We start from the raw sequence: 13898 nt of genomic DNA on the forward strand, positions 1-13898 counted from the left end.
GAACAGATACTGAAGCGGTGACAAGAGTTTTGGGACCCCAACCACAGTCCAACACTTTGCATTCATGTAAAAATGCCAGCCAAGTAGGAGAAAAGTGTAGACTTGAAATTGATGGTTGAGCTACATCTCTGAATGTCCTGGAAAAAGAGTGGCTCCATCCAGGCGAATTTCTCTTGACGCGGGCACAGTTCATCATCTAGAGCCAATAAAAAAGGAACAGCAGAAAGTGAAAAAAAAAGATGGGGAATACATGACATTTTGCACCTGTTGACGCTTCCTAATTCCATGCCGTTAGACTGCGTGTCTGCAGCAAAGTTGGTGAGCATTACTACTTGTGACTTGCTTTACACCCTTGATTGCATTTGTAACATTTGATTATACCCTTGGCAGAAAAGGAAGAATGAAGCTTTTGTCACAATGAATTGACAGCACGGAAGCAAGGTGCTCTATTAGGAGGTGAGAAACGGCATCCTGCTTGTGTCTTTTCCTCAAGTTCCTGCTTGTGACATGAAGCTCCCAAAATCAAAGCTCGCAAGCTTGCTGTGGATGAGGTGGCTGAGTGGTTAAGGCGATGGACTGCTAATCCATTGTGCTCTGCATGCATGGGTTCAAATCCCATCCTCATCGAGCCCTTCGTCTAAAGGTGCACTGTTTTGTGCTTTGCCGTGGACACCAGGCTGGCATAACCTAGGCTAAAAGGTCCAGCAAACTCGCAGGGCTTTGAAGAGATCAGCTGGAAGCATCAAGAGCAGGGCTGCTGCCTAAACCATGCTATTGCGGCACAAAGCTCCCAAGGCCACTCTTTAAACCTTTTCAAGGGCTTAATCTGCAGCCAAAGAAAGGCGCTGCTGAGAGTCAAACTCAGGATCTCTTGTTTACTAGACAGGCCCTTTTAACCAACTAAGCCACAGCACCTCACCAGACACTGTGCTTGTGCCAAAGGCAGACTTGTGTCAGCACAGGCACAGAACAGTTGTGAGGAACTTCTTGACAAATGTTACGCACATCAAGCTTCAAAATCTCTAACGCAGCATGAAAGGCAGAGGAGGAGATAGCAAAGGAGACTATGCAACGTCCTTTTGAACTCATCACTCCTCCAAAAGTTGTTGTTTTTTTCTTTTTCTTCTTTTTTCATTGCTTATTTTTCTTAGCTGTTTGGTGCCAAGAAAAACCAGCTTACGAGTAGCTTGAAAACTTTCCAGCTTTGTACATTGTTTCTTTTTTGCTAAAAGGTTTAAGAGCCAAGGCTACAACTCAGATATCTCTTGTGAAGTCAAGAGGTAACAGTGGGCCAATCCCACCTAATCTTATTTTAAACAGGCAGAGTCTGTGCTCTAGAATCAAACAATGGACCGAAAATAAAAGAAGGTGGGAAAAACCAATTTGCCCATCTTTTGGCTTCCACTCCCGTGAAGATGAAATGCATGCGGGCAAAAAGATTTGGGGAAGGAAACTATCTGCATCTTGCTTCAGACCGTTTCTTACGCTTCTAACTTTTCATTTGTCCCTTGGAAGACAGCAGGCAGACATCCTCCTGTTTTTGGAAGAACACAGAGTCCTTGATCTAGAGCTAATCAACAGGCTGAAAATGAACAAAGATGGGGAAGAAAAATAGGAACGCTGCCATTTTTCATACATCCTCCACCCTTGACGTTTGAATTCATGATCGCCAAGAGGAGTTTGTGAATATGACTATTTGTGGAAAGACATCCTGCATGTGTCTTTTAACCAAATGAATCATTGCCCGAGGTGAAGTCAAAGGGAACAGATACTGAAGCTGTGACAAGAGTTTTGGGACCCCAACCACAGTCAAACACTTTGCATTCATGTAAAAATGCCAGCCAGGTAGGAGAAAAGTGTAGACTTGAAATTGATGGTTGAGCTACATCTCTGAATGTCCTGGCAAAAGAGTGGCTCCATCTAGGCAAATTTCTCTTGACGCGGGCACAGTTCATCATCTAGAGCCAATAAAAAAGGAACAGCAGAAAGTGAAAAAAAAAGATGGGGAATACATGACATTTTGCACCTGTTGACGCTTCCTAATTCCATGCCGTTAGACTGCGTGTCTGCAGCAAAGTTGGTGAGCATTACTACTTGTGACTTGCTTTACACCCTTGATTGCATTTGTAACATTTGATTATACCCTTGGCAGAAAAGGAAGAATGAAGCTTTTGTCACAATGAATTGACAGCACGGAAGCAAGGTGCTCTATTAGGAGGTGAGAAACGGCATCCTGCTTGTGTCTTTTCCTCAAGTTCCTGCTTGTGACATGAAGCTCCCAAAATCAAAGCTCGCAAGCTTGCTGTGGATGAGGTGGCCGAGTGGTTAAGGCGATGGACTGCTAATCCATTGTGCTCTGCATGCATGGGTTTGAATCCCATCCTCATCGAGCCCTTCGTCTAAAGGTGCACTGTTTTGTGCTTGCCGTGGACACCAGGCTGGCATAACCTAGGCTAAAAGGTCCAGCAAACTCGCAGGGCTTTGAAGAGATCAGCTGGAAGCATCAAGAGCAGGGCTGCTGCCTAAACCATGCCATTGTGGCAAAAAGCTCCCGAGGCAACTCTTAAAACCTTTTCAAGGGCTTAATCTGCAGCCAAAGAAAGGCACTGCTGAGAGTCAAACTCAGGATCTCCTGTTTACTAGACAGGCGCTTTAACCAACTAAGCCACAGCACCACACCCGGACACTGTGCTCGTGCCAAAGGCAGACTTGTGTCAGCACAGGCACAGAACAGTTGTGAGGAACTTCTTGACAAATGTTACGCACATCAAGCTTCAAAATCTCTAACGCAGCATGAAAGGCAGAGGAGGAGATAGCAAAGGAGACTACGCAACGTCCTTTTGAACTCATCACTCCTCCAAAAGTTGTTGTTTTTTTCTTTTTCTTCTTTTTTCATTGCTTATTTTTCTTACCTGTTTGGTGCCAAGAAAAACCAGCTTACGAGTAGCTTGAAAACTTTCCAGCTTTGTACATTGCTTCATTTTTGCTAAAAGGTTTAAGAGCCAAGGCTACAACTCAGATATCTCTTGTGAAGTCAAGAGGTAACAGTGGGCCAATCCCACCTAATCTTATTTTAAACAGGCAGAGTCTGTGCTCTAGAATCAAACAATGGACCGAAAATAAAAGAAGGTGGGAAAAACCAATTTGCCCATCTTTTGGCTTCCACTCCCGTGAAGATGAAATGCATGCGGGCAAAAAGATTTGGGGAAGGAAACTGTCTGCATCTTGCTTCAGACCGTTTCATACGCTTCTAACTTTTCATTTGTCCCTTGGAAGACAGCAGGCAGACATCCTCCTGTTTTTGGAAGAACACAGAGTCCTTGATCTAGAGCTAATCAACAGGCTGAAAATGAACAGAGATGGGGAAGAAAAATAGGAACGCTGCCATTTTTCATACATCCTCCACCCTTGACGTTTGAATTCATGCTCGCCAAGAGGAGTTTGTGAATATGACTATTTGTGGAAAGACATCCTGCATGTGTCTTTTAACCAAATGAATCATTGCCCGAGGTGAAGTCAAAGGGAACAGATACTGAAGCGGTGACAAGAGTTTTGGGACCCCAACCACAGTCCAACACTTTGCATTCATGTAAAAATGCCAGCCAAGTAGGAGAAAAGTGTAGACTTGAAATTGATGGTTGAGCTACATCTCTGAATGTCCTGGAAAAAGAGTGGCTCCATCCAGGCGAATTTCTCTTGACGCGGGCACAGTTCATCATCTAGAGCCAATAAAAAAGGAACAGCAGAAAGTGAAAAAAAAAGATGGGGAATACATGACATTTTGCACCTGTTGACGCTTCCTAATTCCATGCCGTTAGACTGCGTGTCTGCAGCAAAGTTGGTGAGCATTACTACTTGTGACTTGCTTTACACCCTTGATTGCATTTGTAACATTTGATTATACCCTTGGCAGAAAAGGAAGAATGAAGCTTTTGTCACAATGAATTGACAGCACGGAAGCAAGGTGCTCTATTAGGAGGTGAGAAACGGCATCCTGCTTGTGTCTTTTCCTCAAGTTCCTGCTTGTGACATGAAGCTCCCAAAATCAAAGCTCGCAAGCTTGCTGTGGATGAGGTGGCTGAGTGGTTAAGGCGATGGACTGCTAATCCATTGTGCTCTGCATGCATGGGTTCAAATCCCATCCTCATCGAGCCCTTCGTCTAAAGGTGCACTGTTTTGTGCTTTGCCGTGGACACCAGGCTGGCATAACCTAGGCTAAAAGGTCCAGCAAACTCGCAGGGCTTTGAAGAGATCAGCTGGAAGCATCAAGAGCAGGGCTGCTGCCTAAACCATGCTATTGCGGCACAAAGCTCCCAAGGCCACTCTTTAAACCTTTTCAAGGGCTTAATCTGCAGCCAAAGAAAGGCGCTGCTGAGAGTCAAACTCAGGATCTCTTGTTTACTAGACAGGCCCTTTTAACCAACTAAGCCACAGCACCTCACCAGACACTGTGCTTGTGCCAAAGGCAGACTTGTGTCAGCACAGGCACAGAACAGTTGTGAGGAACTTCTTGACAAATGTTACGCACATCAAGCTTCAAAATCTCTAACGCAGCATGAAAGGCAGAGGAGGAGATAGCAAAGGAGACTATGCAACGTCCTTTTGAACTCATCACTCCTCCAAAAGTTGTTGTTTTTTTCTTTTTCTTCTTTTTTCATTGCTTATTTTTCTTAGCTGTTTGGTGCCAAGAAAAACCAGCTTACGAGTAGCTTGAAAACTTTCCAGCTTTGTACATTGCTTCATTTTTGCTAAAAGGTTTAAGAGCCAAGGCTACAACTCAGATATCTCTTGTGAAGTCAAGAGGTAACAGTGGGCCAATCCCACCTAATCTTATTTTAAACCGGCAGAGTCTGTGCTCTAGAATCAAACAATGGACCGAAAATAAAAGAAGGTGGGAAAAACCAATTTGCCCATCTTTTGGCTTCCACTCCCGTGAAGATGAAATGCATGCGGGCAAAAAGATTTGGGGAAGGAAACTATCTGCATCTTGCTTCAGACCGTTTCTTACGCTTCTAACTTTTCATTTGTCCCTTGGAAGACAGCAGGCAGACATCCTCCTGTTTTTGGAAGAACACAGAGTCCTTGATCTAGAGCTAATCAACAGGCTGAAAATGAACAAAGATGGGGAAGAAAAATAAGAACGCTGCCATTTTTCATACATCCTCCACCCTTGACGTTTGAATTCATGATCGCCAAGAGGAGTTTGTGAATATGACTATTTGTGGAAAGACATCCTGCATGTGTCTTTTAACCAAATGAATCATTGCCCGAGGTGAAGTCAAAGGGAACAGATACTGAAGCGGTGACAAGAGTTTTGGGACCCCAACCACAGTCCAACACTTTGCATTCATGTAAAAATGCCAGCCAGGTAGGAGAAAAGTGTAGACTTGAAATTGATGGTTGAGCTACATCTCTGAATGTCCTGGCAAAAGAGTGGCTCCATCCAGGCGAATTTCTCTTGACGCGGGCACAGTTCATCATCTAGAGCCAATAAAAAAGGAACAGCAGAAAGTGAAAAAAAAAGATGGGGAATACATGACATTTTGCACCTGTTGACGCTTCCTAATTCCATGCCGTTAGACTGCGTGTCTGCAGCAAAGTTGGTGAGCATTACTACTTGTGACTTGCTTTACACCCTTGATTGCATTTGTAACATTTGATTATACCCTTGGCAGAAAAGGAAGAATGAAGCTTTTGTCACAATGAATTGACAGCACGGAAGCAAGGTGCTCTATTAGGAGGTGAGAAACGGCATCCTGCTTGTGTCTTTTCCTCAAGTTCCTGCTTGTGACATGGAGCTCCCAAAATCAAAGCTCGCAAGCTTGCTGTGGATGAGGTGGCCGAGTGGTTAAGGCGATGGACTGCTAATCCATTGTGCTCTGCATGCATGGGTTCGAATCCCATCCTCATCGAGCCCTTCGTCTAAAGGTGCACTGTTTTGTGCTTGCCGTGGACACCAGGCTGGCATAACCTAGGCTAAAAGGTCCAGCAAACTCGCAGGGCTTTGAAGAGATCAGCTGGAAGCATTAGAGCAGGGCTGCTGCCTAAACCATGCCATTGTGGCAAAAAGCTCCCGAGGCCACTCTTAGAACCTTTTCAAGGGCTTAATCTGCAGCCAAAGAAAGGCGCTGCTGAGAGTCGAACTCAGGATCTCCTGTTTACTAGACAGGCGCTTTAACCAACTAAGCCACAGCACCACACCCAGACGCCATGCTCGTGCCAAAGGCAGATTTGTGTCAGCACAGGCACAGAACAGTTGTGAGGAACTTCTTGACAAATGTTACGCACATCAAGCTTCAAAATCTCTAACGCAGCATGAAAGGCAGAGGAGGAGATAGCAAAGGAGACTATGCAACGTCCTTTTGAACTCATCACTCCTCCAAAAGTTGTTGTTTTTTTCTTTTTCTTCTTTTTTCATTGCTTATTTTTCTTAGCTGTTTGGTGCCAAGAAAAACCAGCTTACGAGTAGCTTGAAAACTTTCCAGCTTTGTACATTGCTGCTTTTTTGCTAAAAGGTTTAAGAGCCAAGGCTACAACTCAGATATCTCTTGTGAAGTCAAGAGGTAACAGTGGGCCAATCCCACCTAATCTTATTTTAAACAGGCAGAGTCTGTGCTCTAGAATCAAACAATGGACCGAAAATAAAAGAAGGTGGGAAAAACCAATTTGCCCATCTTTTGGCTTCCACTCCCGTGAAGATGAAATGCATGCGGGCAAAAAGATTTGGGGAAGGAAACTATCTGCATCTTGCTTCAGACCGTTTCTTACGCTTCTAACTTTTCATTTGTCCCTTGGAAGACAGCAGGCAGACATCCTCCTGTTTTTGGAAGAACACAGAGTCCTTGATCTAGAGCTAATCAACAGGCTGAAAATGAACAGAGATGGGGAAGAAAAATAGGAACGCTGCCATTTTTCATACATCCTCTACCCTTGACGTTTGAATTCATGCTCGCCAAGAGGAGTTTGTGAATATGACTATTTGTGGAAAGACATCCTGCATGTGTCTTTTAACCAAATGAATCATTGCCCGAGGTGAAGTCAAAGGGAACAGATACTGAAGCGGTGACAAGACTTTTGGGACCCCAACCACAGTCCAACACTTTGCATTCATGTAAAAATGCCAGCCAAGTAGGAGAAAAGTGTAGACTTGAAATTGATGGTTGAGCTACATCTCTGAATGTCCTGGCAAAAGAGTGGCTCCATCCAGGCGAATTTCTCTTGACGCGGGCACAGTTCATCATCTAGAGCCAATAAAAAAGGAACAGCAGAAAGTGAAAAAAAAAGATGGGGAATACATGACATTTTGCACCTGTTGACGCTTCCTAATTCCATGCCGTTAGACTGCGTGTCTGCAGCAAAGTTGGTGAGCATTACTACTTGTGACTTGCTTTACACCCTTGATTGCATTTGTAACATTTGATTATACCCTTGGCAGAAAAGGAAGAATGAAGCTTTTGTCACAATGAATTGACAGCACGGAAGCAAGGTGCTCTATTAGGAGGTGAGAAACGGCATCCTGCTTGTGTCTTTTCCTCAAGTTCCTGCTTGTGACATGCAGCTCCCAAAATCAAATCTCGCAAGCTTGCTGTGGATGAGGTGGCCGAGTGGTTAAGGCGATGGACTGCTAATCCATTGTGCTTTGCATGCATGGGTTTGAATCCCATCCTCATCAAGCCCTTCGTCTAAAGGTGCACTGTTTTGTGCTTTGCCGTGGACACCAGGCTGGCATAACCTAGGCTAAAAGGTCCAGCAAACTCGCAGGGCTTTGAAGAGATCAGCTGGAAGCATCAAGAGCAGTGCTGCTGCCTAAACCATGCCATTGCGGCACAAAGCTCCCGAGGGCACTCTTAAAACCTTTTCAAGGGCTTAATCTGCAGCCAAAGAAAGGCACTGCTGAGAGTCAAACTCAGGATCTCCTGTTTACTAGACAGGCGCTTTAACCAACTAAGCCACAGCACCACACCCAGACACTGTGCTCGTGCCAAAGGCAGACTTGTGTCAGCACAGGCACAGAACAGTTGTGAGGAACTTCTTGACAAATGTTACGCACATCAAGCTTCAAAATCTCTAACACAGCATGAAAGGCAGAGGAGGAGATAGCAAAGGAGACTATGCAACGTCCTTTTGAACTCATCACTCCTCCAAAAGTTGTTGTTTTTTTCTTTTTCTTCTTTTTTCATTGCTTATTTTTCTTAGCTGTTTGGTGCCAAGAAAAACCAGCTTATGAGTAGCTTGAAAACTTTCCAGCTTTGTACATTGCTTCTTTTTTGATAAAAGGTTTAAGAGCCAAGGCTACAACTCAGATATCTCTTGTGAAGTCAAGAGGTAACAGTGGGCCAATCCCACCTAATCTTATTTTAAACAGGCAGAGTCTGTGCTCTAGAATCAAACAATGGACCAAAAATAAAAGAAGGTGGGAAAAACCAATTTGCCCATCTTTTGGCTTCCACTCCCGTGAAGATGAAATGCATGCGGGCAAAAAGACTTGGGGAAGGAAACAATCTGCATCTTGCTTCAGACCGTTTCTTACGCTTCTAACTTTTCATTTGTCCCTTGGAAGACAGCAGGCAGACATCCTCCTGTTTTTGGAAGAACACAGAGTCCTTGATCTAGAGCTAATCAACAGGCTGAAAATGAACAAAGATGGGGAAGAAAAATAGGAACGCTGCCATTTTTCATACATCCTCCACCCTTGACGTTTGAATTCATGCTCGCCAAGAGGAGTTTGTGAATATGACTATTTGTGGAAAGACATCCTGCATGTGTCTTTTAACCAAATGAATCATTGCCCGAGGTGAAGTCAAAGGGAACAGATACTGAAGCGGTGACAAGAGTTTTGGGACCCCAACCACAGTCCAACACTTTGCATTCATGTAAAAATGCCAGCCAGGTAGGAGAAAAGTGTAGACTTGAAATTGATGGTTGAGCTACATCTCTGAATGTCCTGGCAAAAGAGTGGCTCCATCCAGGCGAATTTCTCTTGACGCGGGCACAGCTCATCATCTAGAGCCAATAAAAAAGGAACAGCAGAAAGTGAAAAAAAAAGATGGGGAATACATGACATTTTACACCTGTTGACGCTTCCTAATTCCATGCCGTTAGACTGCGTGTCTGCAGCAAAGTTGGTGAGCATTACTACTTGTGACTTGATTTACACCCTTGATTGCATTTGTAACATTTGATTATACCCTTGGCAGAAAAGGAAGAATGAAGCTTTTGTCACAATGAATTGACAGCACGGAAGCAAGGTGCTCTTTTAGGAGGTGAGAAACGGCATCCTGCTTGTGTCTTTTCCTCAAGTTCCTGCTTGTGACATGCAGCTCCCAAAATCAAAGCTCGCAAGCTTTCTGTGGATGAGGTGGCCGAGTGGTTAAGGCGATGGACTGCTAATCCATTGTGCTCTGCATGCATGGGTTCGAATCCCATCCTCATCGAGCCCTTCGTCTAAAGGTGCACAGTTTTGTGCTTTGCCGTGGACACCAGGCTGGCATAACCAAGGCTAAAAGGTCCAGCAAACTCACAGGGCTTTGAAGAGATCAGCTGGAAGCATCAAGAGCAGGGCTGCTGCCTAAACCATGCCGTTGTGGCACAAAGCTCCCGAGGGCACTCTTAAAACCTTTTCAAGGGCTTAATCTGCAGCCAAAGAAAGGCGCTGCTGAGAGTTGAACTCAGGATCTCCTGTTTACTAGACAGGCGCTTTAACCAACTAAGCCACAGCACCACACCTTGACACTGTGCTCGTGCCAAAGGCAGACTTGTGTCAGCACAGGCACAGAACAGTTGTGAGGAACTTCTTGACAAATGTTACGCACATCAAGCTTCAAAATCTCTAACGCAGCATGAAAGGCAGAGGAGGAGATAGCAAAGGAGACTATGCAATGTCCTTTTGAACTCATCACTCCTCCAAAAGTTGTTGTCTTTTTCTTCTTTTTTCATTGCTTATTTTTCTTAGCTGTTTGGTGCCAAGAAAAACCAGCTTACGAGTAGCTTGAAAACTTTCCAGCTTTGTACATTGCTGCTTTTTTGCTAAAAGGTTTAAGAGCCAAGGCTACAACTCAGATATCTCTTGTGAAGTCAAGAGGTAACAGTGGGCCAATCCCACCTAATCTTATTTTAAACAGGCAGAGTCTGTGCTCTAGAATCAAACAATGGACCGAAAATAAAAGAAGGTGGGAAAAACCAATTTGCCCATCTTTTGGCTTCCACTCCCGTGAAGATGAAATGCATGCGGGCAAAAAGATTTGGGGAAGGAAACTATCTGCATCTTGCTTCAGACCATTTCTTACGCTTCTAACTTTTCATTTGTCCCTTGGAAGACAGCAGGCAGACATCCTCCTGTTTTTGGAAGAACACAGAGTCCTTGATCTAGAGCTAATCAACAGGCTGAAAATGAACAGAGAAGGGGAAGAAAAATAGGAACGCTGCCATTTTTCATACATCCTCTACCCTTGACGTTTGAATTCATGCTCGCCAAGAGGAGTTTGTGAATATGACTATTTGTGGAAAGACATCCTGCATGTGTCTTTTAACCAAATGAATCATTGCCCGAGGTGAAGTCAAAGGGAACAGATACTGAAGCGGTGACAAGACTTTTGGGACCCCAACCACAGTCCAACACTTTGCATTCATGTAAAAATGCCAGCCAAGTAGGAGAAAAGTGTAGACTTGAAATTGATGGTTGAGCTACATCTCTGAATGTCCTGGCAAAAGAGTGGCTCCATCCAGGCGAATTTCTCTTGACGCGGGCACAGTTCATCATCTAGAGCCAATAAAAAAGGAACAGCAGAAAGTGAAAAAAAAAGATGGGGAATACATGACATTTTGCACCTGTTGACGCTTCCTAATTCCATGCCGTTAGACTGCGTGTCTGCAGCAAAGTTGGTGAGCATTACTACTTGTGACTTGCTTTACACCCTTGATTGCATTTGTAACATTTGATTATACCCTTGGCAGAAAAGGAAGAATGAAGCTTTTGTCACAATGAATTGACAGCACGGAAGCAAGGTGCTCTATTAGGAGGTGAGAAACGGCATCCTGCTTGTGTCTTTTCCTCACGTTCCTGCTTGTGACATGCAGCTCCCAAAATCAAATCTCGCAAGCTTGCTGTGGATGAGGTGGCCGAGTGGTTAAGGCGATGGACTGCTAATCCATTGTGCTTTGCATGCATGGGTTTGAATCCCATCCTCATCAAGCCCTTCGTCTAAAGGTGCACTGTTTTGTGCTTTGCCGTGGACACCAGGCTGGCATAACCTAGGCTAAAAGGTCCAGCAAACTCGCAGGGCTTTGAAGAGATCAGCTGGAAGCATCAAGAGCAGTGCTGCTGCCTAAACCATGCCATTGCGGCACAAAGCTCCCGAGGGCACTCTTAAAACCTATTCAAGGGCTTAATCTGCAGCCAAAGAAAGGCACTGCTGAGAGTCAAACTCAGGATCTCCTGTTTACTAGACAGGCGCTTTAACCAACTAAGCCACAGCACCACACCCAGACACTGTGCTCGTGCCAAAGGCAGACTTGTGTCAGCACAGGCACAGAACAGTTGTGAGGAACTTCTTGACAAATGTTACGCACATCAAGCTTCAAAATCTCTAACACAGCATGAAAGGCAGAGGAGGAGATAGCAAAGGAGACTATGCAACGTCCTTTTGAACTCATCACTCCTCCAAAAGTTGTTGTTTTTTTCTTTTTCTTCTTTTTTCATTGCTTATTTTTCTTAGCTGTTTGGTGCCAAGAAAAACCAGCTTATGAGTAGCTTGAAAACTTTCCAGCTTTGTACATTGCTTCTTTTTTGATAAAAGGTTTAAGAGCCAAGGCTACAACTCAGATATCTCTTGTGAAGTCAAGAGGTAACAGTGGGCCAATCCCACCTAATCTTATTTTAAACAGGCAGAGTCTGTGCTCTAGAATCAAACAATGGACCAAAAATAAAAGAAGGTGGGAAAAACCAATTTGCCCATCTTTTGGCTTCCACTCCCGTGAAGATGAAATGCATGCGGGCAAAAAGACTTGGGGAAGGAAACAATCTGCATCTTGCTTCAGACCGTTTCTTACGCTTCTAACTTTTCATTTGTCCCTTGGAAGACAGCAGGCAGACATCCTCCTGTTTTTGGAAGAACACAGAGTCCTTGATCTAGAGCTAATCAACAGGCTGAAAATGAACAAAGATGGGGAAGAAAAATAGGAACGCTGCCATTTTTCATACATCCTCCACCCTTGACGTTTGAATTCATGCTCGCCAAGAGGAGTTTGTGAATATGACTATTTGTGGAAAGACATCCTGCATGTGTCTTTTAACCAAATGAATCATTGCCCGAGGTGAAGTCAAAGGGAACAGATACTGAAGCGGTGACAAGAGTTTTGGGACCCCAACCACAGTCCAACACTTTGCATTCATGTAAAAATGCCAGCCAGGTAGGAGAAAAGTGTAGACTTGAAATTGATGGTTGAGCTACATCTCTGAATGTCCTGGCAAAAGAGTGGCTCCATCCAGGCGAATTTCTCTTGACGCGGGCACAGCTCATCATCTAGAGCCAATAAAAAAGGAACAGCAGAAAGTGAAAAAAAAAGATGGGGAATACATGACATTTTACACCTGTTGACGCTTCCTAATTCCATGCCGTTAGACTGCGTGTCTGCAGCAAAGTTGGTGAGCATTACTACTTGTGACTTGATTTACACCCTTGATTGCATTTGTAACATTTGATTATACCCTTGGCAGAAAAGGAAGAATGAAGCTTTTGTCACAATGAATTGACAGCACGGAAGCAAGGTGCTCTTTTAGGAGGTGAGAAACGGCATCCTGCTTGTGTCTTTTCCTCAAGTTCCTGCTTGTGACATGGAGCTCCCAAAATCAAAGCTCGCAAGCTTTCTGTGGATGAGGTGGCCGAGTGGTTAAGGCGATGGACTGCTAATCCATTGTGCTCTGCATGCATGGGTTCGAATCCCATCCTCATCGAGCCCTTCGTCTAAAGGTGCACAGTTTTGTGCTTTGCCGTGGACACCAGGCTGGCATAACCTAGGCTAAAAGGTCCAGCAAACTCACAGGGCTTTGAAGAGATCAGCTGGAAGCATCAAGAGCAGGGCTGCTGCCTAAACCATGCCGTTGTGGCACAAAGCTCCCGAGGGCACTCTTAAAACCTTTTCAAGGGCTTAATCTGCAGCCAAAGAAAGGCGCTGCTGAGAGTTGAACTCAGGATCTCCTGTTTACTAGACAGGCGCTTTAACCAACTAAGCCACAGCACCACACCTTGACACTGTGCTCGTGCCAAAGGCAGACTTGTGTCAGCACAGGCACAGAACAGTTGTGAGGAACTTCTTGACAAATGTTACGCACATCAAGCTTCAAAATCTCTAACGCAGCATGAAAGGCAGAGGAGGAGATAGCAAAGGAGACTATGCAATGTCCTTTTGAACTCATCACTCCTCCAAAAGTTGTTGTCTTTTTCTTCTTTTTTCATTGCTTATTTTTCTTAGCTGTTTGGTGCCAAGAAAAACCAGCTTACGAGTAGCTTGAAAACTTTCCAGCTTTGTACATTGCTTCTTTTTTGCTAAAAGGTTTAAGAGCCAAGGCTACAACTCAGATATCTCTTGTGAAGTCAAGAGGTAACAGTGGGCCAATCCCACCTAATCTTATTTTAAACAGGCAGAGTCTGTGCTCTAGAATCAAACAATGGACCGAAAATAAAAGAAGGTGGGAAAAACCAATTTGCCCATCTTTTGGCTTCCACTCCCGTGAAGATGAAATGCATGCGGGCAAAACGATTTGGGGAAGGAAACTATCTGCATCTTGCTTCAGACCGTTTCTTACGCTTCTAACTTTTCATTTGTCCCTTGGAAGACAGCAGGCAGACATCCTCCTGTTTTTGGAAGAACACAGAGTCCTTGATCTAGAGCTAATCAAC

General features: G+C 44.4%; 6 non-coding genes across 6 annotated transcripts; 3 read left to right on the top strand and 3 right to left on the bottom strand.

Annotated features, from left to right (window-relative positions):
- The first annotated feature begins 5830 nt into the window (after window positions 1-5830).
- On the top strand, window positions 5831-5912 carry TRNAS-GCU (transfer RNA serine (anticodon GCU)). Its single transcript has one exon. It is a non-coding gene; the product is annotated as a tRNA-Ser (tRNA).
- A 211-nt stretch (window positions 5913-6123) lies between these two features.
- Window positions 6124-6197, bottom strand: TRNAT-AGU (transfer RNA threonine (anticodon AGU)). The gene has a single exon. It is a non-coding gene; the product is annotated as a tRNA-Thr (tRNA).
- Window positions 6198-9352: 3155 nt separating this feature from the next.
- TRNAS-GCU (transfer RNA serine (anticodon GCU)) lies at window positions 9353-9434 on the top strand. Its single transcript has one exon. It is a non-coding gene; the product is annotated as a tRNA-Ser (tRNA).
- A 213-nt stretch (window positions 9435-9647) lies between these two features.
- On the bottom strand, window positions 9648-9721 carry TRNAT-AGU (transfer RNA threonine (anticodon AGU)). Its single transcript has one exon. It is a non-coding gene; the product is annotated as a tRNA-Thr (tRNA).
- Window positions 9722-12870: 3149 nt separating this feature from the next.
- On the top strand, window positions 12871-12952 carry TRNAS-GCU (transfer RNA serine (anticodon GCU)). The gene has a single exon. It is a non-coding gene; the product is annotated as a tRNA-Ser (tRNA).
- Window positions 12953-13165: 213 nt separating this feature from the next.
- On the bottom strand, window positions 13166-13239 carry TRNAT-AGU (transfer RNA threonine (anticodon AGU)). The gene has a single exon. It is a non-coding gene; the product is annotated as a tRNA-Thr (tRNA).
- Window positions 13240-13898: the final 659 nt, after the last annotated feature.

Source organism: Staurois parvus, unplaced genomic scaffold (genome assembly GCF_062004578.1).
Source record: "Staurois parvus isolate SC_StPar_1 unplaced genomic scaffold, SC_StPar_1.0 ptg000020l, whole genome shotgun sequence".
NCBI lineage: Eukaryota > Metazoa > Chordata > Amphibia > Anura > Ranidae > Staurois > Staurois parvus.